Raw genomic sequence first — 27276 nt, forward strand, 5'->3', positions numbered from 1 at the left:
TAAGAGCACTGGCTGCTCTTCCAGAGGTCCTGAGTTCAGTTCCCAGCAACCACATGGCAGCTCATAACTGTCTGTAATTCCAGTTCCAGGGGATCTGACACCCTCACACAGACCTACAAGTGAGAGAGATTGGAAAGAAACTGCATGGTGAGCTAGACTCATGGTGAGTCAGAGTCATGGTGAGCCAGAGTCATGGTGAGCCAGAGTCATGGTGAGAGGGTCTTTATACAAGGCAATCAGGAGAAAGACTCTGAAGTTATATTTTAACTAAGCACTTCTAGACAGACGACATGGAGTGGAGTACAGAGAAAAGTCCTCAGACAGGAAAACTTGTGGAACAATCCAGAACTGCTCAAGAAGGGCTGGAGAGATGGCTCAGCAGTTAAGAGCACTGGCTGCTCTTCCAGAGGACCCAGGTTCAATCCCTAGCACCCACATGGCAGCTCACAACTGTCTGTAACTCCAAGATCTGACACATACATGCAGGCAAAACACCAGTGCACATAAAATAAAAAATAAACAATTAATTAAAAAAAACTGTTTAAAAAGAAAACCACTGCAGAGGACAGAATAGGTAGAATTAGTAATTAGTGAGGAGAGGGCAGAAGATGAAGCCAGAGGCAAGGAAGAGCCAGAAGACTGAGGACGATGACCGGTGACAAGAAGTGAGGGAGCACTCTGAGGACCATGTAGGTGAGGGAGCACTCTGAGGACCATGTAGGTCACTGATAAAAACCTGCCTCATGACTGATATGTTCCACTCCCATCCCAACTCATCTTCCCAGAATGCTTCCTATCCCTGACCAGCGCAGGGGACAAGGACAGCAAGTGTCAGGTTTTGCATCTGTATACTAGACCATGGCTAATGTCCAGAGAATGCTGTTTTCATAAGGGAATGGTAAGAACATAAATTCATTCATGATCAACTTCTCTTTGATTTCATTCAGACCCGCAGTGCCCAAGTCTAACATTTTCTCCCAGGGTATCTATCACATACCCTTCTCACTTAATTCTTTTTTTTTTTTTTAAGATTTGTTTGTTTATTTATTTATTTTTCATTTTGTGAGACAGGGTTTCTCTGTGTAGCCCTGGCTGTCCTAGAACTCACTCTGTAGACCAGGCTGGCCTCAAACCCACAGTGATCCACCTCCCTCTGCCTCCCGAGTGCTGGGATTAAAGGTGCAGGCCACCACCACCTGGATATTTATTTGTATTTTTAATGTGTATGGATGTCTTGTCTGCATGTATGTCTGTGTACCACATGCTTGCTGTGCACCCAGAGGCCAGAAGAGGGCATCAAATCCTCTGGAACTGGAGTGACAGATAGTTGTTTACTGCCATGTGAGTGCTGGGAATCAAATCTGGGTCCTCTGGAAGAACCAGCTCTCAACCTGTAGGCCACCTCTCCAGCCCTCACTTATTTCTTCACCCAGAATCTACCTGATGGTGTCTGTCCGTCTGTATCGCACAGCCAGACTCTGGAGCGTAGCTATGAGCCACTTCAGTGCTCACAGCTGAGAGCAGCTGAGAGATGCCGGACAAAATCCCACAATTGCAGTCCAGCCCCATCCGTGCCTGTCCTCCAGGTCAATGGTGTCACAGCAACCCCTCTTCTCTTTTTAGTCTTACTTCCTACTTCATCTAGAAAACCAGGACTCTGGCTGAAGACATGGCTCAGGGGTTAAGAGCACAGGCTGTTCTTCCAGAGGACCCAGGTTCAATTCCCAGCAACCACATGGTGGCTCACAACTGTCTGTAATGAGATCTGGTGCCCTCTTCTGGTCTGCAGGCATACATGCAAGCAGAACACTGAATACATAATAAATAAATCTAAAAAAAGGAAGGAAGGAAGGAAGAAGAAAAAAAGAAAGAAAATTAGGCTACAGCATGCCTCACCTTTGAGCCTTTCCCTTCAGCTCCATCTGGACCTTCCTCCCTTCTTCTCTATTTCCCAGAGGGATGTCTCATCTTGATAAAGGGCCAGGCTTCTGCACTGAAGCCTGTGTGTGTGTGATCCTTCTTCCTCCCACCTCCCCTCTTCATTCTGTGGATTACCATTATGAACACCATGCCAGGTCCTCCATGACATATTCCCACTAACAAACAGAGTTTCCATTTTTCTACGTCTTCCCTAACATTGTTAACATTTGTCCAGTAATGGCCATCCAAGTAAGTCTGAAGTATTCTGATAAATGTCTTTTTTAAACCCAATAATGCTCAAAGAAGATTGATATTAGAATCAGGCCTTTTTAAAGTGTGTGTGTGTGTGTGTGTGTGTGTGTGTGTGTGTGTGTGTGTGTGTGTAGGTCAGAGGACAGCTCATGGCAGTAGGTTTTCTCCTTCTACCCTGTGAACCCCCAGGATTGAACTCGGGTTATTAGGGTTGGCTCCCAGCACCTTACACACTGGGGCAGAATGAGGTCTTGAATGACAAAAAAGAATTTGCATGGTGAACAAGGAAGACCTGAGGCAGTGGCTGTCAGGCAGGAAGTTTTTTCTCTTTACTGGGTCTGAGTAGGGAATTCTCACAAACAACTTAGAACTCTGTTGACTGAGAGACCTGCAGAATACACAATTCTAGGAAGGAAAGTAACAGACTCAGGATATAGCAGACGACCCTGATTGGTGCAAACAATGGGTAAAATCTGCCAACCAGGTGACTACAACGTACAAAATAAATGTGTGTGTGTGTGTGTGTGTGTGTGTGTGTGTGTGTGTGTTATAGGAGATATACTATATATAGGAGATATATGTGTGATATGGGATATATAATACAACACACACACACATTTATAAAATGACCTGAGTACCTGTTAAGGAAAAACAAACTGGGCTAAAGAGAACCTTTGAGGATTACTTATTTATGGTAAATTCAGAAAAAGCCAGAAAATGCTGTGACTAGTCCTGTGCATCTGGGGTCATTCAGGAAACAGAACACCTAAGGGAAAAAATAACCCCACCCATTCTACATCCAGAAAACCAAGCCCGCACGGTGGCTCGTGCCAGTAGTCCTAGCATTCACAGAGCAGATGCAAGGGGCTCTCTGTGAGCTGGAGGCTAGTTTGGTCTACACAGCGAGTTCAGCTGTGTCACAGCTAGTCAAAACTACAGAGTGGGACCCTGTTCATACTAGAGAACCATGGTCCAATTTGGGAGACTAGGGACTGAACAACAGCTCCAGTCACTCTTGTAGGACATGAATCTTGGTGGTTTGCCAAGAATGTCACCGTGGTGGTTAGTTTTGTCAACTTGACACAATCCAGAATCATCTGTGAAGAGCCTCAGTGAGGAATTGTGTAGATTAGGTTGGCCTGTGGGCATGCCTGTAAAGGATTTTCTTAAATGAGTTCCTTGGGCTAAGGCGACCCACCCTGAATATGGGCAGCATTATGTCATGGGATGAGCCCCGGGCTGCGTGAAAATGGAAAGGGAGCTGAGCATCAGATGTTTCACCTTCCTTCCTGATGTGACCGCGATGTGATCAACCCCCTCACGCTCTTGCCTCTTCGACTTCCGGGATGTGACAGACTGTAACCCGGAACTGTAAGCTAAGTCAACCTTTCGTCCCTTCAGTTGCTATTGTCAGGGTATTTTACCATAGTAACCAGAAACAAACTAAGAAATATTCCTATTATTTCGCATCCATGACCTGTACAGATGTCCCGGAAGTAGGTATAATAGTAGCTAATACTTACTGAGTGCTTACCATGCGCCCAACATTCTTTGTTCTAAGCCTTGTGCATGTGTAAAATCACGAGATCTTCATGCTAACCTGGAGGCAGGCAATTATCTGTATATTTCAAATAAAAAGCAAAGCACGTGCAAGGACTTGACCAAGGTCACACAGTTACTGAGTGGTAAAACCGAGATTCATCCCTGGACGACTGTGGAATCTGAGCGAACAAGAGCTATGGATGCCTCGGGGTCTCAGTACAAGGCGCTTCAGCAAGCGCTGCTGGCTGTGTTCTTTCCCAGACTGGAGGAGCCCCGCTCTGACCTCAGTCACCGAGTTCTGGAGCCCAGTCAGGGGGTGTCTCCATCACTGAGCCAGCAGCTCCCACAGGTGGGCTTGTCTGAGAAAAAGATGCGAACGGGCACAAACATGAACGTTCTTAAAGCCATTCTCCAGGGCTTTGGGCCGTCAGTGCTGAACGGTTGTCCGGGACAGTCAGCTTCTCCTCGTGGGTATTATTTATGCTCTGCCCCTTTCCTCCCGGCATGACTTCTGATGGCCTCCTCCAGGTCCACGGAGTCCAACTCTGGCCTCAGACCACGTTCTGAAAAGATATTCACAGGAGAAGATAGTGTTAGGTTAAAGAACCCAAATCTCAAAAAGTTCAAGTAAATGATTCAAATTCTTCACACACCCTCTAAAAGAATAGGCTAGGATTAAAAAATATATATATATATATTTTATTTTTATTTTATATATATATAACTGTTTGCCTGCAAGTGCGTGTGCATCACACATTCCGGGTATCCAAAGAGGCTAGAAAAGGACATCAGATCCTCTGGCACTGGAGTCACAGAAGCTTGGGAGCCATCGTGTGGGTGCTGAGAACCACACCTGGGTCCTCTGCCGGAGCAGCCAGTGGCTCTTCCCCAGTGAGCCTCTCCAGCGCCTTGAGATGCTGACTCCCGATGCCGTCTTTCCTCACGTTCCCCATCATACTAGGAAATGATGTCTCAGTGGAACAGAACTTGGCAGGTACAGGCCAAGATATTAGCCATCAGGCCACACAGGGAATCACTGCATGGACCAAAAATGTTCAACACAGAGAAAAGACTAGGGAGCATTCTGGTTTCAGCTGCTTCAGCTTCTCGTCAATGTTGGGTCGCCCTGATGGGCTTTGTCATCTGAGTCCAGAGAATTTAGCACAGACCAGTGAGTAGAACTTCCAGGGGACAGACGGCAACTCCAGCTGTGCGTGAGCTTCCTAAACAGCCAAAGCTCTTTGGAGCAGCAATGCCATCTGGGAACGCCTGGAGTCTCTTCATTATGGCAGCGTTTAGGGAAGCCACCTGTCAGGGAGACTCAGACAGGCTGCACCATGCGGTCATTTGAGACTTCCTCCTAGGGAATCTGAGGTTCTAGGCTCCAAGGAGAGATTCTCTCAGATTTCTGAACTCTAGTCTCCTCTGAGCCCTACACAGCCCAACTGACTGGCTAGCTGTGGTTCTCCTTCTCAAGGGTCCTTCATCTTTCCTAAGCATGCCAAGCGTGTATCTAGCAGGGCTTAGATTGCTAAGTGTCTGTCTTGTCTAAATCTTGCTGTCCTCTTCTGAGAGCAGGGCAGTGGAGTCAAGGCCAGGGCAGTCCTCTTGGGAGAAACACAAGCTGAAGTCTGGGGCCAAAGCCTGCGGAGCATGGGAGTATCCTGAAGGGGTGCCTGTCTGGTGCTGAGGGGCGAGGGTTCATTTGATGACATCTGCATTAGGATTTTCCTCTTGTCATACAGACCATGCCCCACACTCACACACATATATAACTATTGGAAAAACGATTTTAATACCCATGGCACATTGTCCTTGTGTGATATAAAATCCAATGACATGTGGCATTTGGAAAAGGTCACTTCTCCCATCAGGATTCATTAGCCTGTTTCAGCCTCTATGCCAGGAGGCCGGGTCCCAGCTGCTTGTCCCCTACAGTGGGGCCAGCTGGACAGGTGGAGCCCACAGGGACTCTCCCTGGAGAGCAAAGGGCTCCCCCAGGGTTCTGACAAAAGAATCTGCTTTGGCCACGTTCTTTCCCACACATGCTTGAAAATTAGGAAGAGAGGGACTGTGAAGAAAAAAAGCCCTTGCTGGGCAACCCTTGCCCTCAGGTCAGAGTGCACAGGAAGGGAATGACAGAGCCCCAGCCTTGGCTTTCTCCTTGGGATCATCCTATGGGCAGAGGGAGAGAGAGATGGAATTCTGTTGGAAAGGGTGAGGGGCCAAGTGTGGATTCCATGAGACAGCCGAGGACATGGGAAAGACAGAGTCCCGGGAAAAAACTCTAAGGCAGGGTCCTTGGCCTGCCTGGGCAGTCTGACTACAGCCTAGGATTTCTGCTGTTTCCTCTGGCCAAAGCTGGGGCTCAGGTCTGGTCTTCTTGCTCTGGTCATCTTTAGGCACTTGGATTTCACCTCTGCATGTTCAGGGCCCTGGGTGTAGGTATTAGCCGGTGTTAATGAGGCCAAGGTGCATAATCTGTGTGGGCGCTGGCATCTGCACAAAACACCCATTGCTCACCGTGGCATGTGACAACCCCCCCACACACACACACCTTACCAGCTAAACGGAGCTGCTTCTCTAGGTGCCTGGACTCTTGTCTTGTTGGGTGGGAGTCATCAATAGGTCACCGAGAACTCTGGCTCCAGAATACAAGGCTGGTGGCTGAGTAAAAGACAAACCTTCAGAAAGACTAGAGTTGGGGACTAGGGCAGTGAGGTGAGCTCTGATGAGGGAAACAGGCAAGAGACGCACCCTATGACCAAGCCTCAGAAGTCAGTACTCTGCATGTTCAGAAGGGGTCCTGAGCTGTGGTGACGACCCATCCATTTTCTCTCAAGTCCTTTCTTAACACACCTCGGCTCCGCTCTGCTTGCAGTGAGATAGCAAGGGTATCTCATGAGACCGGAATGGGGGTGGGGGAGGTTGGGGGGGGTGAGGGAAGCATGGGGGTTGGAGGGTGGAGTGATGTTCCAGAAGCCAAACAAAGGTCCAAGAAGAGGGGGTGATCCACTGAGCTAAAATTTCTGCATGTGCTGAGAAGATCTCAGAATTTCCCATCAGAGCTAGCAATCCTGGCGAGAGCACTCTCAAGAGTGAACGGGCAGGATGAAAGAGAAAATGATGAAAATTGATGTCTCTTTTGTGGAGTTTTATGCCCAGAAGCAGATACATACATTTACACAAAGGACCATTTATTCATCTGAGAAACGTCGAGTGAAGCCCTACTGTGAGAGTCCGTGCCGGGTGCTGCACACCCAAAGCACCCGGTGTGGCTCTTGTCCTCGGCCACTTGCACAGTGACGTGAGTGAGAGGAAGCCCTGTCCTCCCACTGACGATCCTGGTTTCCAGTTCATCACTGTTCTGACAGCGCCGTTCCAAAGCCCTGCCTTCTCTGTTGGCAGGACTCAGAATGCCCCGGTTTTTTTTTTGTTGTTGTTGTTTTTTTTTTTTTTTTTTTTTTTTGAGCCATGCCTGTTCCAAAGGTTTTCACCTATCACAATACTGTGCGCTCACACTGAGTTCTCTGTTTTGTTTGCTGGTTGGTTGGTTTTTAGATAGGCTTTCCTGACCCCTGGCCTGCAGCTGCAGCTCAGCCTCCCTTCCACTGGGCTGCCAGGATAACTTGTCCATTCCTTCTTCCTCTCTGGGATGTTGAGTGTTTTAAGGTCTGTGCCTCACTCTAAACTGTACCGGACACAGGGCCTGGCGTGCAGTCTAATTTCTCCATAATGATTTATTGAATTTCTGAATGGATGGGTAAATGGTGAGGGGCCATAGACAAGCAAATAGCGAATTTTGATTTAAGACTGAATGAAACGATAATTACTATCATTGTCACTGTCTACAAAACCCAATGCTAACCTCTTTTTTTTGGTGGGGGTGGGGCGTTGAGACAGGGTTTCTCTGTGTAGTTTTGTGCCTGTCCTGGGATCTATCTCACTCTGTAGCCCAGGCTGGCCTCAAACTCACAGAGATCTGCCTGGCTCTGCCTCCCGAGCGCTGGGATTAAAGGCGTGCGCCAACGCCACCTGGCCTGATGCCAACCTCTTTACCTGCGTGACCTCACCTCTTTCTCACAGCTCCACTCGAAGGTGGACAGTGTCAACTGTCCCTTGCATATAGAAAAACAGAGGCTCAGAGAGGTTACGTACACAAAAGTCCTGAAGGTCCTGAAATGTGAAGACTCCAACTTGCCCAGCCCAGGGCTGCCCACTCAGAACTAGCCAGAGGGTTACTGGAAGTGCCCATTGATCCTTGCGTTAGCCTTCTAGTCAGCTCAAAACCACGAACCGACCACTTAAATCCTGCCCTCTCCTCCATCAACGGCAGCAGAGGCCCGGGGAAGGAACCCAGAGTGGTCCATTCCTGTTTTACAGCTCTTGTCAAATTCCAAAGCAAGCTGTAAATTCATTAACCTCGTAGGGATTAAGCTGTACAGCTTACTTAGCACCATAAACAAGATCATTGGGATGTTGATTTTTCCCCTTTATTACTTCAGCTCTGGAAATAGGGGGTGGCTCCCCAAGCTTGTCTGAATGCTGGGGAAATCCCAGCTGGAGGAGTCCCTGGTACAGGCAGGATAGGGGCTGCTTGCAGCTCAGGTAGCCAAAACTCAGGCCTCTGGCCTGTCTGGGCATCGCCAGAGGTAGCTCTTCTGATCAAGGACCCAGGCTTCTCCTCTGAGGCTGGCCCTGGGCATCCTGCAGCCACACAGAGAAGAAACACTCAATGCCTCCCATGACTCTCCGGGCATGGTGTCTTCAGATGGCTTCACCACCACCATCCCTGGGAGTCTTCACCCAGTTCAGCCCTCCAATAGGGAAGAGCGCCCTCTCTCTCTTTCCAACAGCAGGGCAGTCCCTCGGCCCTAGGCTTGGATTTCCTGCAGATACCCTCTCTCCTGGAGCCCTGGTGCTCTTCCACACCCCCACATGGGAACCACTCTTTAATAGGTCCCATTCTTGTGCTTTCCCAGGCAACCACCCCCTCTCTCTTCTCTCCTCGGGGTCAGGGATAGGCTGTGCACATGTGATACCTGCCCACACCCTTCTCTGGTCTTCACTCCAGAAGCCACTGCAGCCTTCCTGGATATCCCTCATATACCTTGACCTCGGCTGATGCCAAGGCTAGCAACTACTGGCAACTCTCAAGTCCAGTGGAGGCGTCTCAGTTCCTTATCCACACCCTTTACACAGCAGAAATCCCATGTAGTCTTAGATGCTGGCAGAGGAAAACCTGAGGTCTGACAGACAGTCATAAGCATGCCCTGCCAGGCCACCTGGGCACACACCTTGGCTCTGTCATGAAATAAGCTTTGTGACTGTAAGCCATTTTTTAAAACCCTCTCAGTTTGGTTTTCTGCTCTCTAAAATGAGATAGCTGTAGTACTATGCAGGTTGCCTTGAGAGTGAAATGATGGTTAGATCAGGGCATAGAAAGACACCGAGCGGGAATTCTGGGAACATTTCCTTCAAATAACTTGCCTGGTGTCACACAAATGGATCACAGGGCCAGTTATAGACTCAAGCCCTACCTCATCCACAGCTGTCCCTCTCTGAGGCATCACACAGCCTCCCTGTTCTGCCTGCCTCTCGCCTCCACCCCCCAACTCCTGCTGACCTGGGCACCTTGGCTAGGCAAATGGTTGTTACTGGGACTAGGAGATCAGAAGTAGAACGTGAGTACCCCTCAGAACTGAATAGAAAAATCTCAAAAATACTTGTTTAATTTATTAAGTGGCTCTGTGTTTGGGGAGGCCAGAAACACACACACACACACACACACACACACAATTTTGGTGGGTAGAAATAAGGTAGGAGAAGACATTTTAAAGAAAAGATCATTATTTCCAACTTTAGTGTCAGATTTGAGGGAACAGTAGCAAATCCAAATGGATCTGTCCATTGGTCACTGGAGTTCAGGAGAGACACTCATCAGGAGGCAGGTGTAGGTCACGCAGAAAGTCAGTAAAGTTGAACACTAAGGGGCTAAGAAGGTCAGTTCTCTGGAAGCAGAGCACTCCCTTGAGTCAGAGCAACTGAGGCATGGAGAGAGGCACTCGTGTCTGCAAAGCTGATGTTGACCTAAGGCTGAGACCAGGCCCTGGGGAGAAGAGACTGTCAGAGCAGTGCGGGAAAGCCACAGGCCAGGCAGAACGGGACCATGGTGTCCACAGGCTCCTGAGCTGCTGAGGAAGTCCCAGAGGAGTCCCAGAGCGAAAGGGAGATGAAATGACAGTTGCTGGCCCTTGTCCCGGAAAGTAGATGGCCGGGACACGGAGGAAAGAGAGCAAGTCAAAGGAGAGGCCGGCCATTTTCAGAGAAAAGTTACACCCAACTCTGAAGAGAGAAGAGCAGACTCCTCAAGAGGCAGAGAATGGACAGGGTCACTGTGGAGGAGCGAGGCGAGTGGCTCTGGAGGAGGCCACAGCGTTCTCAGAGAGCTGGTCCTCTTGTCCTCACAGATGCTGGAATAACAAACGGCCTTCATTCACTCCCTCTTCTATAAAACAAGCTCCGCCGACTTGGGCTGACCTCACAGGATCGGCACTAAGGATTAGACAAATGCTTGTAAAGCGTCAAGAATAAGCACTTGCTCTGCAAATGGCATTCTCCTCACTAGATGTGTTAGTCCAGTAGCTCCTGGGCATGAGTGTGTGTGCGTGTGCGTGTGTGTGTGTGTGTGTGTGTGTGTGTGTGTGTGTGTGTGTGTGTACCTGTATGTGCAAGAGTTATGTGTGGGCTGGGAATGGGGCACCCTGTGAGTCAGCTATTGTGTGTGTCATTGCCTACCGCTGACCTCAAGGCTGTAAATCCTGCCTCTGTGCCCGCTAGAGTGAGCACTTTATAGCTCAAGGTCAGGCCCATGAATCAAGAGAGGGGCTGGCAGGAAGCAATCAGGCAGGGCTGGGTGGAGCTGAGCAGGAGGTAGCCGCCGCGTTTGGACCACTTGAAGTGGAGTCCTGGGCTACTTCTGCAATCTTTATCTCAGGAGCTTGGCTAGGAGGCCTTGCCCTTCTGCGGCAGGCCTCACATGTATTCTGGGTACCAACATGTATTCTGGGTATGTGTGTTGGGGTGTGTGTGTGTGTGTGTGTGTGTGTGCTATTTCAGGCCTTTTTCCTGATGGGGTGGAGTGGTGGGGGTGGGACACGGATCCTGAGCCAGGAGCCCACAGCTGGGCAGATGTGGGGCAGCTGCCCTCTGAGCCTGATGCTTTTATTTCTTCTTTGCCTTTCCAATCTGTCTTAGAGAAAGTGGCCCCAATAAGGCAGCCCTTTTGCTCTGAAACCTTTTTATGACTCTAGCCATAATTAACTCGAGTAATAAAATTTTTCAAATCCAAATAGATATAATTAACATTTAATGCCCCTGGTTGGTGCTAGTGGCTGGGCCCATTAAGAGCACAGTATTGATTGAGAAGGTGAGCCAGCTGGGCTTGCTGCTAGGCCAGGGGGCAGAGGTGGCTGGAGCCGGGGTTGGCTATGAGCAGGGTTCCGGCCCAGGTGTGAGGAGTGCGGCAGATGGCCAGTCCCCACCCTCCACCAAGGGGATCAACACAGTACTAGTGACCCTCCCACATTCAGGTCCTGTGGTTTCAGGCCTCCCTTACCATCCACCAACCCTCTCACCACCTTCTGGTGCCCATGGCCTGCCTCCTCCCCCAGAACTTCTCCAGCTTTCCAGGACAAGGCTGTGCCTTCCCCCTGAGAAGCGCCTGGCTTTGGGTATTCCTTCTGCTATTCTGTGAATCCCCATCCCACTGGGTGGCCCAGGCTGAATTCAAAACACTGATGGTCAGAGGAGAAGCCTCAACTGTTTCTCAAATAAGACTTGCACTTTCCAGACTGCACCTCCCTAGGGAGCTGTAGAGCAGTCCAAAGCAGGGAGTGTGCTCATTTGAATCCCAGGCCCTCCACCTCCCCACTGACATGCAAGTCATCAAGCATCTCTGAGCCCCAGTGTTCTTTTCTGTGAAATTAGGACAGGAAGACTATCCACCTCCAACGTGGAACAGCGTCTGTCTCAACCTTGGGCAGGCACACAGCACAAGAACCCTCGGTCGTAATAATTACTGTCTCCAGGCAGGTCCCCTGGCTCAGTTGGTGGAGTGCTTGCCTGTAACGCACAAGCCCTGAGTTCCCTTGCACTAAAAACAAACAAAACAAAGAGACAGGCATGGTAGTGCACTTCTCCTCCCAGCAGTGGGAGGCAGCGGCAGGAAGACCAGCAGTTTGAGACCAGCTTGGGCTACCTGAGACACTGCCTCAAAAAAATTACTGCCTCCGAGCCGGGCGGTGGTGGCGCACGCCTTTAATCCCAGCACTCGGGAGGCAGAGCCAGGCGGATCTCTGTGAGTTCGAGGGCAGCCTGGACTACCAAGTGAGTTCCAGGAAAGGCGCAAAGCTACACAGAGAAACCCTGTCTCAAAAAACCAAAAAAAAAAAAAAAAACAAAAAACAAAAAACCCAAGCAAGCAAAACAACAGCAACACAATATCTAGGCTGGGAATCACCTAGGAGATGACTCTCTGGGAATAGGTGACTAAAACCTTGTGGACTCAGCACACCTGGCCTAGAGGGTATAGGACAGAGAAATGGATGCACTCACCCACCTAGTTTGAGGCTACAAGGAGAAGGTATATAGGTTGTGGGTCCTGGGGCACACGAAGCTGCAAAATGCTGTTGGAGACATGGGTGAAGGCTGCTGGTCCAAGCCAGACACCAGAACAGAGGTACTGCCAAAGACAGACCAGGCCCACTGGAGCTCCTGTGTGTGCTTTGAGGCAGAAGTGCTGGCCCGGATACGGCCTTTAGAGAATGCACTTTCTGTGGTAAACAAGAGCTAGGGAGCGGGTCCCGTAAGCTAGCATTCACAGGTTTGGTCCATGCTACACCAGCTCATCCTCTCATCTTGTTAGAGGAGACAGGCTGCCAGGCAGTCACCCACAGAAAGCCTGTTGGTAGGGTGGGGGGCCCAGGCCCTGTTGGACAGGAAGAAGCTAGGTAAATAAAGGCTGGGTCCTGCCCATCTTTACCTCCCCCATATCCCTCCTTCCCTGAACTTAGAGTCATCCCTCCATGAAACTTACCTATCTATCACCACCTGTCCTCCAAGGAGCTTCCATCTGTTGACATTTTCCCAGCTTTATGAGTCCCCTACTTCCCAGAGCCAACACACCCCAGCCTTCCATGCAGGGCCCTGAATACTCCCTGCTTTAGGTCAGGTCTTGCCTTAAACTTCAACTTGGAGTTTGCTGCTTGCATGCTCCATTCTTTGAACCCAGTCCTCCTCCAGTGCCCCTTACTCAAAAGGCACTCGGAGAATGCTGCTGCTGGCACCAGAGTTGGTGCCCGGGACAGCTCAGCTTTCCACTCACCTGTGTGCGGTCCTCACTCACAGTACCAGGTCCGACTGAAAGGAACCAAATAAGCAGGCTACCAGTTAAGCAGGACTCGGGGCTTCAGGGCACACTGTCTAGCTGAAAGGCTTGAAGAGGGTGTTTCTGGAAGGGTGAACCCAGAAGCTGAGCTCAGAAAGGTTGTTGTTCAGGCAAAGGAAAGGATCTTATTGAAGGCCCAAAGGTGACAGAATATGGCTCATTCGAGAAACTGAAAGGATTCAGTGGGACCAGCTGCATGAGGAAGAAGCAGTCAGAGCCCAGGCCAGCCAGTTCAGCCGTGGTCCATCAACACCTGTAGGCTTTGCTAAGGAACCAAGACCCTTCAAGTTCCAGCTGTGTACCTGCTAGATTCCAGCTGTGCACCTGCTAGGTTCCAGCTGTGCACCTGCTAGGTTCCAGCTGTATACATGCTAGGTTCCAGCTGTATACATGCTAGGTTTCAGCTGTACAACTGCTACATTCCAGCTGCACACATTCTAGGTTCCAGCTGTACACCTGCTACATTCCAGCTGCACACCTGCTACATTCCAGCTGTACACCTGCTAGGTTCCAGCTGTGCACCTGTTAGAGGTGGAGCTTAGGGCACTGTGCTTGACTTCTCTGAGTCTTGGTTCCATTCTCACCTCAGTGAAATGGGAGTGATAATCCCAGCTGCCTTTGCCATGCTTCTCACTGGGCCAGCACCTGGCATATTAGGGTATGGTGAAAGATGTGGCCAGTCTGTGGTTTCTATAAAGAACTATTTCAGTCACAAGCCTCCCGGCTCAGTCACAAGCCTCAATCCCCTGTCTAAATACTGCAGACCCCCAATCAACAGCATGGGCCATATGTCCTCCTGGCTCTGAAATGTCTACAAAACAAAGGCCCGGGGAGGCCCCACTGACCCTTCCAGCGGGAAGGCCTGCTCTTTCTACCCTCTAGTCTCTACCTGGTCCCTGCAGGTCAACTCTCAACCTTGACTCTTGCTCCACTTTTTCTTCTCTTACCATTCCATGCTCCATCCCACCCTTGGCACGCCCGTGCACACTGTCTCTTCTAGGAAACTCTCTCAGTCCTGGCCTCATTCCTGCTCAGCCCTTCTCTCAGCCTCACGGTAGTCTTCTGTGGGCCCGTCATTCCCAGCCCTCTGCAGCCCCAGAAGCATGGCCCCAAACACTGAAGTGTCTCCAGAGTTTGGAATGGGTCATGATAAAAAAGGAAGGACGGGACCAGCGAGATGGTTCAGTGGGTCAGTGCACTTGCTGATGAGCCTGATGCTATGAATTTAATCCCCAGAACAGTGTAAGGAGAGAATCACCTGCTGAAAGTTGTTCTCTCTCTCTCTCTCTCTCTCTCTCTCTCTCTCTCTCTCTCTCTCTCTCTCTTTCTCTCTCACACACACGCACACACACACACACACACACACACACACACACACACACAATCATACAAACGTAATTTTCAAAAGAAAATTTAAAGACAAGAAAGAGGAATAGAGGACACAGAGCAACAGAGTGTGTAGGGTCCCTCCCTGGAGCCCTGCTTCCTTCTCACAGCCTACCCTGTGATGAGAGCTGGGGGCTGAGAGCTAGAAGAGTGACTGAAGCCCCTGGAGCTGGGCGTCCCCCAGAGGGAGCTGCTCACTGCTGAGAAGCCCATTGCTGAGAAGCCCATTGCTGAGAAGCCCATTGCTGAGAAGCCCATTGCTGAGAAGCCCATTGCTGAGAAGCCCATTGCTGAGAAGCCCATTGCTGAGAAGCCCATTGCGCAGCTGGTAACAGGCTGTGCCTGGCCAGCTCCTCCCATCCTCCCATCCTCCCACTGCCTCTCTGTCTGAGGCCCTCTCTGCATACAGCTTCAAGCACCCCCCCCCCCCCCCCCCCCCCCCCCCGCCATGCAGCTGCCCTCCTCATGACATAAGCCTGTTGTCCTGTTGTTGCTGACCACTGACCTCTATGTGGGAAGGGCCAGGCGGATGGTCAGCCTGTCACTCTGCATTCCCAGACCACAGTAGCTCCTACAGGGCAGCAATGCTAAGATCCTCACAGTGTGTACGTCCCTGGGCTTCAGGTCACACATATCAATCATTGTTAAAGTACCAAGGAAGGCAGTATTGTCCTGAGCCTCTAGGTGAGGAGAAGCCCCTATGGGTGGTGGTCCTGGCTCAGAGACATGGATACGGCTAGCAATACTAAGGGTAGGTTCAAGACCAGGTCTCTAGCCAGGCGATGGTGGCTCACGCCTTTAATCCCAACACGTGGGAGGCAGAGACAAGCGGATCTCTGTGAGTTTGAGGCCAGCCTGGGCTACAGAGTGAGTTCTAGGAAAGGTGCCAAAGCTACATAGAGAAACTCTGTCTTGAGAAACAAAACAACAACAACAACAAAAGGCCAGGTCGCTCCAACTCCAAAACCCATATTCTGCCTTTCCAGGCTTCTCACCTAAGTCGTGTTCCCTGTTTCAGCCCAGCTCTGGTCCTGGATCCTGCCTAGCACTGAGCGTCAGTAAGGATTGCTGGAGTAGAAGCAGATTGAATGCTGAAAGAGAGAGCGCTGTCTTTAGGGGGGCTTGAGTCCAGGCTACCTCCCCAGGGCAGAGCAAATGCCTGCCCACAGGGGCCTGTCACTTGCCTTAGGTTGTCTAAGGGAAGCTCCCTTCCCTGTTCCCACTTCCTGCCTCGGACAAGGAAAGGTTAGAGTCCCTCCCCCTCTGCCCTGTCTGTGCCTTTGCCCAGACTACAGCAGCCCCAACATCTTGTTCTTTTTTAAAGTTTAGAAATATTTAATTTTATGTGTATGCATGTATGCATGTGCACCTTGTGCATGCTTGATACCCTCAGAGGCCAGAAGAGGCCATCAGATCCCCTAGAACTGGAGTTACAGATAGCTGTGAACCGCCATGTAATACTGGGGAGCAAACCTCGGTCATACGTAATTTTTGGACAGTGTTTTTTGCCTGTCCTATTAAAGGAAACTTTCCCTACCTAAAGTGATAAATATCCAAAGATATTAATGATAAGACTGATAATAATAGCAAACACCCAACGAAAGGACTTGGAAGTGCCTGACACTATTCAAATATCTTTATTAGTGAAGTGAAGACTTGACCCTTCCCACTTCACAGAAAGTACAGAGGAATTCAGGAACTTTCCCAAGGTATTCAAGGGGTGAAAAAGTGACTCATAAAACTGTAGGGTTTTTTGTTGATGTGGGGGTGTTTTCTAACTGCAGGGGTAATTTTCCCAAATAGAGGTATTTAGTTATTTGTTTTATTTCTGTTGGAGGGTAGAGAAAGTCAAATTTTGTCGTGTAGTTCAGATAGGCCTGATACCCACACTAGGCTCGAACTCAGAGCAGACCTTCTGCCTCAGCCTCTCAGGTGCTTGGGTTACAATCGATAGCCGTCATGCCTGGCTCAAGTTTCTAGATGGAAGGAGGTGGTACATTCAAAAGCAGTAGATTTTGAGTACAGTCTTCTGTATGCTATGTCTGAAGAGTGGGTCACAGCAGGTAGCTTTCCAGGTAGTGCAAGGCCAAAGTCCTCCTACTTACAATTGCTGTCCTACAGATCACTAGTTAACCAGCCATTTAATTCAATTGCATTCCCACTTTAAAAGAAAACACAGTATGTCAGACTTGGAAGTAGCCAGCACATGTGGACTGTTAACACTGAGGGTATCTGCTGCTTTGCTGCCCAGCAAGGCTGGACAGTGGACAAGAATAGAAAGGAGGAAGGTCCTAAATAGAAACATGGATTTGGAGAGAAACCCTTGATGGGTGCCTCGCCTGCCCTCTCTCCACAGAGCCACACTGCCTCCCTCTTCCCCTGAAGCCAGGGCTCTGCCTTCCCACATCCCAGGACAAAGCAGAGTGACAAGGATAAAGATTTCCCTTTGATCCAGTGGAAGAATCTGGAGCATCCCTGTTCTCTAGACTGCCTATCTCCTCCGCCTGAAGCAATGGCTCCTGATCCGGGCATGTGACCTCAGACCCCACTGCTCATTGCTCTGACTTAGGCTGGTATCCAGAAGAAAGTGAAGCGGAGGACAAGGAAGGCTGTGGAGGACAATGAAGGGAGAGGACAGAAACAAGGGGAACCCACTGGGAACTGGAGCTATTTGGGAGAATTTGGGGTTGGTTGTAGGTTTAGGTAGGCTAGAAGGTAGGAATTGGTTGGCTCAGAGACCTGGAGTTCGATTTCAGTTCAGAGTGCCTCTAAGCATTGCCTGCCCTGTGTTGGTCTAGCTAAGTCTATCTCCCCCCAAAACAAGGGGATTCTGGTAGCTACCCTGGGCCTATGGTTAGAACCTAATGTAGCAAAGTAAGAGTGAGAGTCAGGGTTGTCCTTGGAGCCTGTGCTTTCTCCAGTGGGGAGCTGCCTAGTCAGGGCCTTGATACTCAAAGGGCAGCCAATGGCCAGCCATGTGGGCATCACCTAGGAGCTTCTTGGAAATGCTACCTGGGCCCCACTCCAGAGCTGCTGAATCAAGTCTACCTCCTCACATGAATCCCCAAGTGTCCGGAGTATGCTTAGTTTGAGAGGCTTGGGTGAAAGCTTTCCTGGCAGGCCTGAGACAGGGGCAGGAAGCCAAGGGGCACCCACAGCACCTTGGCCTGCTCCAGGGCCCCTGCCTAGTACCCCCTCCCTGTGCTGGAGCCACAGCGACACCTACTGGCTGTGAACGTCTAGGCCACCTCCAGAACATGTGTGCTTTATGGTCCAGCCTCTCCTGGCCTGAAACCCTGAATTAAAGCTGGCATTCCTGAGTTCTGGGGATCTGGCTCCCCAGTGAGTTTGGAGTAGGTACAGAGTGATCCTGGGTTCAGAGTGAATCAGGGCTGTGTGTAGGCTGGGACCTGAGGCCTTGGCGTGAAGAAGGCAGGGCATGCTAGCAGGTGTCTTCTTAGGCACACAATGCTTGGGACACATCCTCAGTCCTGGCCAAGACTCAGCAGCATGGGGCATATGCTCGTCTGCCATCTTCACTCAAATCCAGGTCCAGATGGTCAGGGTGCAGTACTGCACTCCAACCAGCATCAACTGATACCCTGTGAGGAGCTGGGATTTAGATAAGCATCTCAGCGGCTGGCCCTACAAGTGGACTTCTAGAGGAGTCGCTGGCTAAAAAGAAGCTTGGCGAGGGGAGCAAGTCAGATATTTACAGTCCAAGGTGGTGGCCATTGCTCATTTTCATGACAGAATTCTGTGTCAAAAGGGACACTAAGGCCAAAGGGCTAAAAAGCACAGGAAGGAAGCCAGCCCGCTTCTGAGGTACGGCTCAACTGACCTACCCCCAAGGGACCTGGTTCACCAGGGCTGTCAGGAAAAGGACTTATTTCTGGATGGCAGAGACCACCCCTATCATTTCCCAATCCCAGCTATTGCTGGACCCCCTCCCTCTGGCCTCTTCTCCGCTGTGTGAAGAGGTTTGCCTGGGAACTAAATGAATGTGATTGCCCACAGTGCTTGCCATTAGCGGTGATTAGTTAAAACATCAGAGTCTAAACAGTCAATTGGTTCTAATAATTAATACTGTGGTTCAACTGTGATTGAGAAAGGGAGGGAAAAGAGATAAGAAAGAGAAAGGAAACCCGGATTGACAGATGAGTTCCAGCTCCAGAGCTACCGTTTCTTGACCTGTTTGGTACGCTGTGCTAGGGTGCTTCTGCCCCCGAACTCTGCTCTCATAAATCACACCGTTCTCTTAGGCAATATCATTATTATCTCCAATCTATAGCCAAGAAAAATGAGGTGTGGGCATAGAAAAGCTACTTGACTCTCAGTAACAATTTGTTGAGTGAATAAATAAATGTATAAAGTAGCCAGAACTGAAAGCCCACTTTAGCCTAATTCCAGTTCACCCTTCTCCCAGCCACACCCCTCACATTCTTCACACACAGTAGTCTGTGTGCTTCCCACATCCCCATCCCTCACACAGCTCCCGCACACAGCTTCCTTCCCTTTCTCCTGCGCACGCTCAAACGCCTGTCTCTCATACCTGCTTCTCCCCCTACCCTCATCCACTCACACTTCCCTCTCTACCACCTTTCTGGCATCCTGATGTCCCAACGTGAGCCTCTTTCCCTCCTTATGCAGATGTAGATCCTCTCTTCAGGGCCCCGTTGGTCTCCCCCAGTGCATTATCTTTGCATTGTCTTTAGTTCTTACCTTGTCCCTGGCCCATAACACCACTCAAAGAGCGTTTGGGAAATGGAACAGACATTCCTGTCCAGCTCTTACGTACATTCTACCTCCCCTGTCCTCCACCCCGGAGTCAGGCCTCAAAGGCTGGCCTTGCTAACCTTTAACTGCCCCCCACCCTCAGAACTGGAAGGGTGGCATGGACTTTCCTGCCTGGTTCTGGGGAAGGGGCTGTCATCCTGGAGCAGGCTTAGCCACTCCCCACCCCCTCCCAGGTCAGGAGGAGCAGCAGGAGCAGCAATGAGCAGGATGGCTGTGTGTGCATTGCTATTAATCACCCCTCCTGGTCCGCTAACGAGGCTAATGCGGTAAGTGACAATAGCCCATCTTGGTTCCTGATTTAGGGGCTCGGGACGGAAGCTGGGCTCCTGGGAGTGAAGACGTGAATTCTCCACGACACTAAACCTTCAAATAAATCTCCTCCAGTCAGAGAAGCCCAGGGCACTAAATCCCACGCGCCGGTAATTGAAACCCTTAGAGCTTTCTTGGTAGGGAAATTGCTGAGCGAATGCGCAGCCTAGGGGTTCCGGGTGGGGTGGTGGGCCAGCACACAGACCTATAGAGGGTTCTGTGGTGGGGGAGGCTGCCAGGAGCACATGGGATGTCTGTTCTGACATGTCCATCTGCCTGTCCATGTTTCCGGGCATGAGCTGTACTATCTGGCTATGTTCGTGGAGTCATTGTCCACTGGTTTCCATTAGGTCTGTGAACACTTGATTTGGAGGCAAGAACAACTATGGAGATTCTGTCTTTTGAGAGCCTCCATTTTTTTGAACTCCTTGGGACATTTCATTCTTATTGACTGTGAACAAAGCTTCATGTAAGCAAAAGAAACACGACCCCGGGTGGCCTTCCTTTACCTGAACCCACCTCTCCTATCCTCATCCCTCTCTGTCTGTAGACTCACCCATATGCCCTTCACATCCTCCCTCATTTACTTGGTCACTGAATTATTCAACATTTCCTAACACTTGCTCCACACCAAACCCTAGGCCAGGTCCTGAATGTACCAGGATGAATCAGACACCCTCCTGCCCTCACGGAGCTCGTGATAAGGAAGAGAAGTAGATAAACACACAACTGCAATACTGCGTGTGTACAAAAATGAGGTGAAAAGCACGGCATGAAAGAGAAAGAGTAAAGCCAGACGTGGTAATGCACATCTTATTCTCAGCACTGGGAAGGCCGTGATGGCGGATCTCTGTGAGTTCCAGGCCAGCCTGGTCTACAGAGTGAGTTCCAGGACAGCCAGAGCTACATAGTGAGACTCTGACTCTAAAAAAACGAAAGAAAAAGAAATGAAAAAGGGAATGAGTATCAGGGAAGCCTTTCCAGAAGAGTGTCATCTGAGGATGGTCTTACAGGATGAGAGTTACAAGTTGCCCATGGAGAGAGGGTTGTCGTGGGCATTATTGGCAGTGGGAATGATAGGGGAAGAGCCAGCTCTTGTCCAAACAGAGCACGCAGTATTGCTGGAGGGGATGTGAGGGTGCAGAGGGACTCAGATGATAGCAAGTTCTGAATTTACGCCTGGGCTTTAGAGGCCGGCAAAGAGTCTTAAGTGGTTGGAAGATGGGATCCAAGTTGTGTTTTAGAAGTTCCTTCTCTCTGTAGGGGTAGCAGTGGAATAGCAGGACTTATGGTAAAGAGGGACAGTGATGATGTCTGAACTGGGATGACAGAGAAGATGTTCCAATGGGTACTTACAGGATAAGACAGCTACAAAGGCCATTTGCTTGACATAGGAGCCTGAAGAAAGAACTAAGTGTCTAGACAGTGACTTTAGGGAAGGCTGGGGATGGTGGTACCCATTGAAATAGAGAAATCAGGAGGAGGGCAGAGCTAGAGGAAGATGTGCTCATCTCAGGCACGCTGAGTTTTAGAGCCCGTGGGACCTCTAAGTAGAGGAATCTTGGTGTTAAATATGGTCGAAGACTGGAGGTAGGAACTGGGGAGATGACACCAGAGGAGGGACTCAGCATACACAGACATGAATGGGGACAAGGACACTAGTGAGTGCCCCAGGGCAGTAAACTGGTCAAGAGCACAGAGTCCAGACCTGCATTGCCTGGATTGGAGGTCTAACCCAGCTACTCCCCATGTAACCATGGGCAAGTTACAGATCGTTGGGTGCCCCTGTTTTCTGATGTACAGGACAGGGATAAGTTTCACGGTGCCGGGTGCAGAACAAGGGTATGGTATTACTGCATCCCTTCTTCCTTGCCTCTTCAAGTCCTACTCAGCTAGCACATCTCAAGTTGTGCCTGTCCCTCAGAGAAACCTCATTGGGCTTTCTTGACCAATAGAAATGTTATTGGCCCCATAGAACTGTTTGCCTCTCTTTGGCACAATTTCTATTAGGATTCTTGGGTATTTATACCTGTTCCCTCATTAGACTCCATGCCTCATTAGGGCATAGATGTTGTACTGAAAGAGCAGGGTATAATATCTAATATATGCAGACTCTGTGTACTTACTGAATTAACAGATAAATTACCTGGAGTATCCATTATATTTGACAGATGGTGATATTGATGATGGAGAACAGTGTCCATAGAATGGTAGGGATGAAAATTGATGTAGTGAGTTAAGAAGAGGTTAGGGTCCTGAGGAGACGGCTCAGTCGGTCAAGTCCACAAGGACTGAGTGCATCCTTAGAACCCACATTAAGAAAGTGCAGTGTGAGGCCGGGCGGTGGTGGCGCACGCCTTTAATCCCAGCACTTGGGAGGCAGAGCCAGGCGGATCTCTGTGAGTTCGAGGCCAGCCTGGGCTACCAAGTGAGTCCCAGGAAAGGCGCAAAGCTACACAGAGAAACCCTGTCTCGAAAAACCAAAAAAAAAAAAAAAAAAAAAAAAAAGAAAGTGCAGTGTGGTAGTGTGTGCGCGTACTCCCAGCACCAAGAAGGTAGACACAAGTAAATCTCTGGGGCTTTATGGTGAGCCAACCTAGCCTAGCCTGTCTCAAGAAACAAGGTGAGTGCTGGGCCTGGTGGTGCACACCTTTAATCCCAGCACTCGGGAGCCAGAGACAGGCAGCTCTGAGTTCGAGGCCAGCCTAGTCTGCATGAGTTCCATAGTCCGCCAAGGTTCCATAGTCAGTGAGACTCTCTCTTAAAAGCCAAACAAAGAATCCAAGGTGGTTGGCTCCCGAGGAATGAGGCCTGAGGTTGACCTCTGACCTCTACATGCACATGTGCACACACACACACACACACAGACAAAGAGGTAGCTGGGAGATAGATTATAAACAATAAGCAAATCTTTGAAGTTTCTGCAATGAGACGGGACGGGTAAGGAAAAGACACCCATTCTAGGAGGGGACAGGTGGGTTGTTGTTACGACTGTAACTGTGGGAGCCACTGGGAATGTAGGTCACGCTTCTGGAGGCAGGCAAAGGATGCAAAACATAAGCAGGAGTGAGAGTCCAAGCCCCAAGAGGAGAGGGTGAAACAGGAAGCTGAAATGGTAGGGAGGAAGAGAGTTGAGATGGTTAAAGGGACTCACCCAAGAACTGATTCCTGACTCAGATGCGAAACGAAGTCACGGGAAGGGGAGGCAGAAGGAGATGGGGCTCCACGTGGCAAAATATTAGTGAATTGTCTCTGTGGGGCAGGGGAGACAGCTGACCAACGGTGTAAAAGGGTTGTTTAGTAGTGCTGAGAGTGGAAACGGAATTTTTATTGGCACATATCTGCATGGTTTTGTGATCTCCCCAGCTGCGCTTGGCTGTCCATATGTCTGAGGCCAAAAGGAGGGCAGGCAGACTATGGAGAAGGCAGAGAGGGTAAAGAAGTTGAGTATGTTGGCCAGAGGGTATTGAAACGATGCACGTGGGGTCCAGGCAAGTGTCCACAGTAACGGGAGTTACAGACAGCTAGAAAGAGAAGAAAGGATGATGGGCACAGGGCCACAAGAGCGCTGTGAGGTTGGGATCCTACTACCAAGCAAGTTAGGATGTTGACAAGCTCCTTCAGGAGGAAGGAGAACAATGGAGGTGCTGAGGTCAGGGCAAAGATATGCTTAGACACGTGTCAAAGTCCTCGGTGAAAGTGGAGAATGGCGGGCAAGGAGGGACGCAGCGTGACAGTTGACCTCCAAGGGCCCACGGGGGTGAAGCAGTGAACTGCAAGACATTGGTCCCCCCCTCCTGGCCTGAGGAACATGGAAGCAGGAGAGGGAGCAGCCTACCCTGGAGAGGTTTGCAAGAAAATGGTGATTCCAGGAATAGCCAGTGTTCCAGAATCCTGACAAGAGGAAGCAAAGGCCGTCTCCAGGATTGAGGGCAGAGAGTTCATTGGTGTGGTCCTCACAAGAAGGTGGTAGAGAACTCAGCCAGAGTTACCTCCCCCTCAGCCCAGGGCATCACTCCTGGGGCTCTTTGCACCTCCAGGCTTGATGTTGTCCTCCTGCGTCCTCTACTCTCCACTGGACCTCACACACGTTCTCCATCTCATCTGTCCCTCCATCTCTCCTCCTCACAGGCATCCCTCCCTGGTTGTCCCCTCTCTGGACCCGGACCCTGCCCTGCCCCACCCCAGCTGGCCTGAGTGAGCAGGGACCCCTGCACCTTCATTTCTCAGGTCACTGCTTGGCTAATGGGCTATTAATTTGCTCAATCGTCCCCTGTGAGGCAAACTCAATTTCTGCCAGCCAGTCTTCCCTCCCTGTCGACAGCGTGATTGATTGGAGGAACAGCTGTCACCGCCCGGCTGCCTGCTCCCTGCTTCCTTCCCTCCTAGCCCCACCACCCACCCCTCCTCCTTGGGCCGCCGCCCTGCGCCCACAGAAGCAATGCGCCCCTGCCACCTGCCTAAGGATCTGTCGCCAGCAATGAAAAATGACAGAAATATTTAAGGACAAATAAGGTTTCCCAACGCAATTGAAAATGATTACAGGCAGCTACAGATGGGGCCAATCTGATGCGCAGCAGCAAATCAAATCGAATTTCCTTATCGGCGTATTATTTTAGGCGTTATCTGGCACGTTGACGCAGTTATCAATTCAATTTCAGCCGCCGGGCTGCTGTTTACCGACTCGCCTTTGCTGGGAAAAGGTAAACATGCTCAGCCCAGCAAATTAATTTCTAGCTGAAGCCAGAGGCAGCAAAGGATGGCTCCCCAGGACCTACAGCCTCCACCTCGCCCCGGGCTCTCGCAGGCCAGGCTAGAACTTGCCCAAGGAACAGAAGCCCCACTAGCTGCCTGCCCCTGCCCTAAGCTGGATGCTGAGCGCCTAGGAGGCTGAGGTGACCGCTGGAGGCTCCTCTGCTGCTGCCAGGGAGAGGTGAAGGTCTCCCATTAATTCCCAGCTAAAAATGACAAATTCATCTTGGACGACAATTAAATGAAGTCAGTAATTGATGCTAATTGATCTCTAGATGCGAGGGCTCCCCTTAGCCTTAGCAGCGCGTGGCTGCCTTGCTCCCTCCCCCTACCGGGCCTTCTCTTCCTCTACCTCCCTCCCCTGAGCTGAGTCCTTGCTTTCTCCCTAGGGCTCTGCCTCTTTTGACTACACAAGTCTGCGAGAAACAGACAGCCTGGGCTGGGCCAACAGGCAATGCCTAAGGCTAAGCAGCTGGCCCACTGTGGGCCAGACCCACAGACACTTGTTATCCTTGCCCCACACTCCGCCCATCTGCCTAGAATGCAGGTAATGCTGCCTCCCTCAGCCGTTCGGGATTTATAGCCTACAGCTGTGGAGGCTCCCATTTTATTTTTATAAGCCCATAGCCAGCGCCGACAGCGGGGAAAGCGTATTTGAAGTTCTGTTTCTTGAAACAGTGCAGTCTTAGCATTTGGGCTCTATGACAAGGAAGGCACTGGTCCACATGCTGGGAAGAATAGTCGGGGATACTCAAGCTGCAGTTGACTGTGTGCTTAGGGGTGTGTGTGTGTGTGTGTGTGTGTGTGTGTGTGTGTGTGTAAGTAAGCACTCATCTGTCCAGACATCTGAGATGGTATGTGTACATTGTTCATAGGTGGAGGCTTTTCTGAATCCTGCTTTTTACTACAGTTTGTAAAGACTAGTTCCAGGGACCATTTGGGAGGCTCCACCTGCCCCAATCACCAATGATCCATCTGAACGCAGTAACTAAGTAACTATCTGGAAGTTATTAGCTAAATGACGTGTAGTCCTACCGAGGGAGAGGGGCTATAGTTGTGATTTGAATAGCCACGGTCAGGAGTGTGAAGTAGCTGTGGCCCAGGACGCACCATGGGCCCCCAACCAGATGAACTGATAACTGATGCATTTGGCTCCAGCAAAGGCTCATGGGTCCAAGGCTTCAGGTTCCATAATCAGGACTCAGGGAGTTTAATTGTGCCTTGGCCCTGAGCCTTTAGCTCCAGCTTGAGCCTAAATCTGAGCCTAAACCTTTCTACAGGCTGCCCTCCATCTGGCACCCTGCAGATGTTTGGCCACCCAGGAGTCCTGCCTGGCTCGGTGCACCCACCCTGTACTGCTAGAGGCAGTTCCTAGCATCCATAAGAACAGGAGTCAGGACACCAGGCTGGCTCCTGTGCCTGGAGCTCAAAGGAGACCACATAGACCAGGCAGTGAATGCCAGTCTGAGCTTCTGTAGGCAGGAAGGAGGAAGGAGGGGGATGGCAAGGATATGTGAACTTGAATTGTCATTCTTGTGTATTGGACCCAGGTAAACACGTCACGTGTGCTGAACAGGATGTTGTGCAGAGGTCAGTGCGTGTCTTGTGGAAAGAGGACAGGAAAGAGAGAATATGAATAAAAGAATGACCAGACTAGACTGGAGTAAGAGAAAGCCCCTGGTCTCCAGGGTAATGTCTGCATCTTTGGAGAATTGGCAAGACCAGTAACCCTTTACTTGTTAATTCAGGAACATGTATCGATGCCTGCTCTCACTATCACTTTTATTTGGCGCTCTGCCCTCGGTTAGATGCTGAGGTTCTAGAGCAGTGGACATGGTAGGGGTTTTTTGTTTTGTTTTATTTTGCCAGAAAGTCACATTCTGAAGATGGTCACACAACAGGCCACAGCCGGAGTGCTGGGAAAGTAGCAACACAAGAGGCCCAGGGAACACAGAGGGGGCGCCTGATGTGGCCCGGGGGGAGTCAGGAAGTCTCCCCGGGTGAAGGACTTCCAGGCGGAGTCCTAGGGATGATCGAGAGATAGCTGGCTAGTACAAAAGGCCCTTGCTGCGTCTTTTTGGTTATTTGGCAAGCCCAAAGCAGAGACAAATAGGCTTATTTGGTTCCAAGTGACACTGGGACAGCTGAAAATGTCACCTCTGTCCTGTGCATGCCAGCTGCTACCCTGGGGTCTGGGTAAGTGGGTGCACAGCTGTTTTCAGGGCACCCTTGGGCACCTGCAGATAAGTATGGGCCACAGCTAAATACACATCTCTCGATGCCTTCCCTACCCCCACCTCCTCGACCAGGGATGCCTATTAATCCTGACAAATGATGACTTACGAACATGTAATGCAAACTGATTCATCATACATTCAAATCCGCCGCCCCGCCCCAGCGGGAGGCCCCAGCCAGACAAGTGTATTACACGGATAATGTATTTGACGTATTAATAAAACCAGCCGCATTGCTCTGGCGCAGAGACTGGGGAATGCCAATATACGATGACAGATCACATATTGATGAAATCCAGATGTTTGGAATCATAGTCTTGGGGCCTTGTTCATATTGACTGAAGGTAAAAAATGCCGTCTGTCAGCACATTAACTCTTCCTGTCCCGTGCTCAGCAGAAGCACCAATCAAAGGGTTTCTAGAGAGAAGGAAGAAGGGGTGAGTGGGAAGAGCAGAGGGGGCCAGTGATTAGGTGGCTTGGGTCCATGATGGATGGATGAAGAGAAAAGGAGATGGTGTGCTGTGGGTAGGATGAGTGGCCGGAACACTTCATGGCTGCTGTCTTGACCTCTCAGCACGTTCCATGGCATGGATGACACCCCCTGCTCTGTGGAACTTCATTTCACACTTTCTCATT

The 27276-nt window shown here is 50.3% G+C and overlaps 1 protein-coding gene and 1 long non-coding RNA gene across 3 annotated transcripts in view; one reads left to right on the forward strand and one right to left on the reverse strand.

Moving 5' to 3' along the window:
• Positions 1-27276, forward strand: part of Rnf220 (ring finger protein 220) — a 228919-nt gene that overhangs the window by 155512 nt on the left and 46131 nt on the right. The window lies entirely within an intron of this gene.
• LOC128096559 (uncharacterized) lies at positions 9297-14906 on the reverse strand. Its single transcript, XR_008213674.1, has 3 exons — positions 14664-14906; positions 13100-13225; positions 9297-10269 (listed from the first exon to the last, which is right to left on the reverse strand). It is a non-coding gene; the product is annotated as an uncharacterized LOC128096559 (long non-coding RNA).

The sequence above is a fragment of the Peromyscus californicus genome, unplaced genomic scaffold (assembly GCF_007827085.1).
Source record: "Peromyscus californicus insignis strain IS unplaced genomic scaffold, ASM782708v3 Scaffold_5__1_contigs__length_169319896, whole genome shotgun sequence".
NCBI lineage: Eukaryota > Metazoa > Chordata > Mammalia > Rodentia > Cricetidae > Peromyscus > Peromyscus californicus.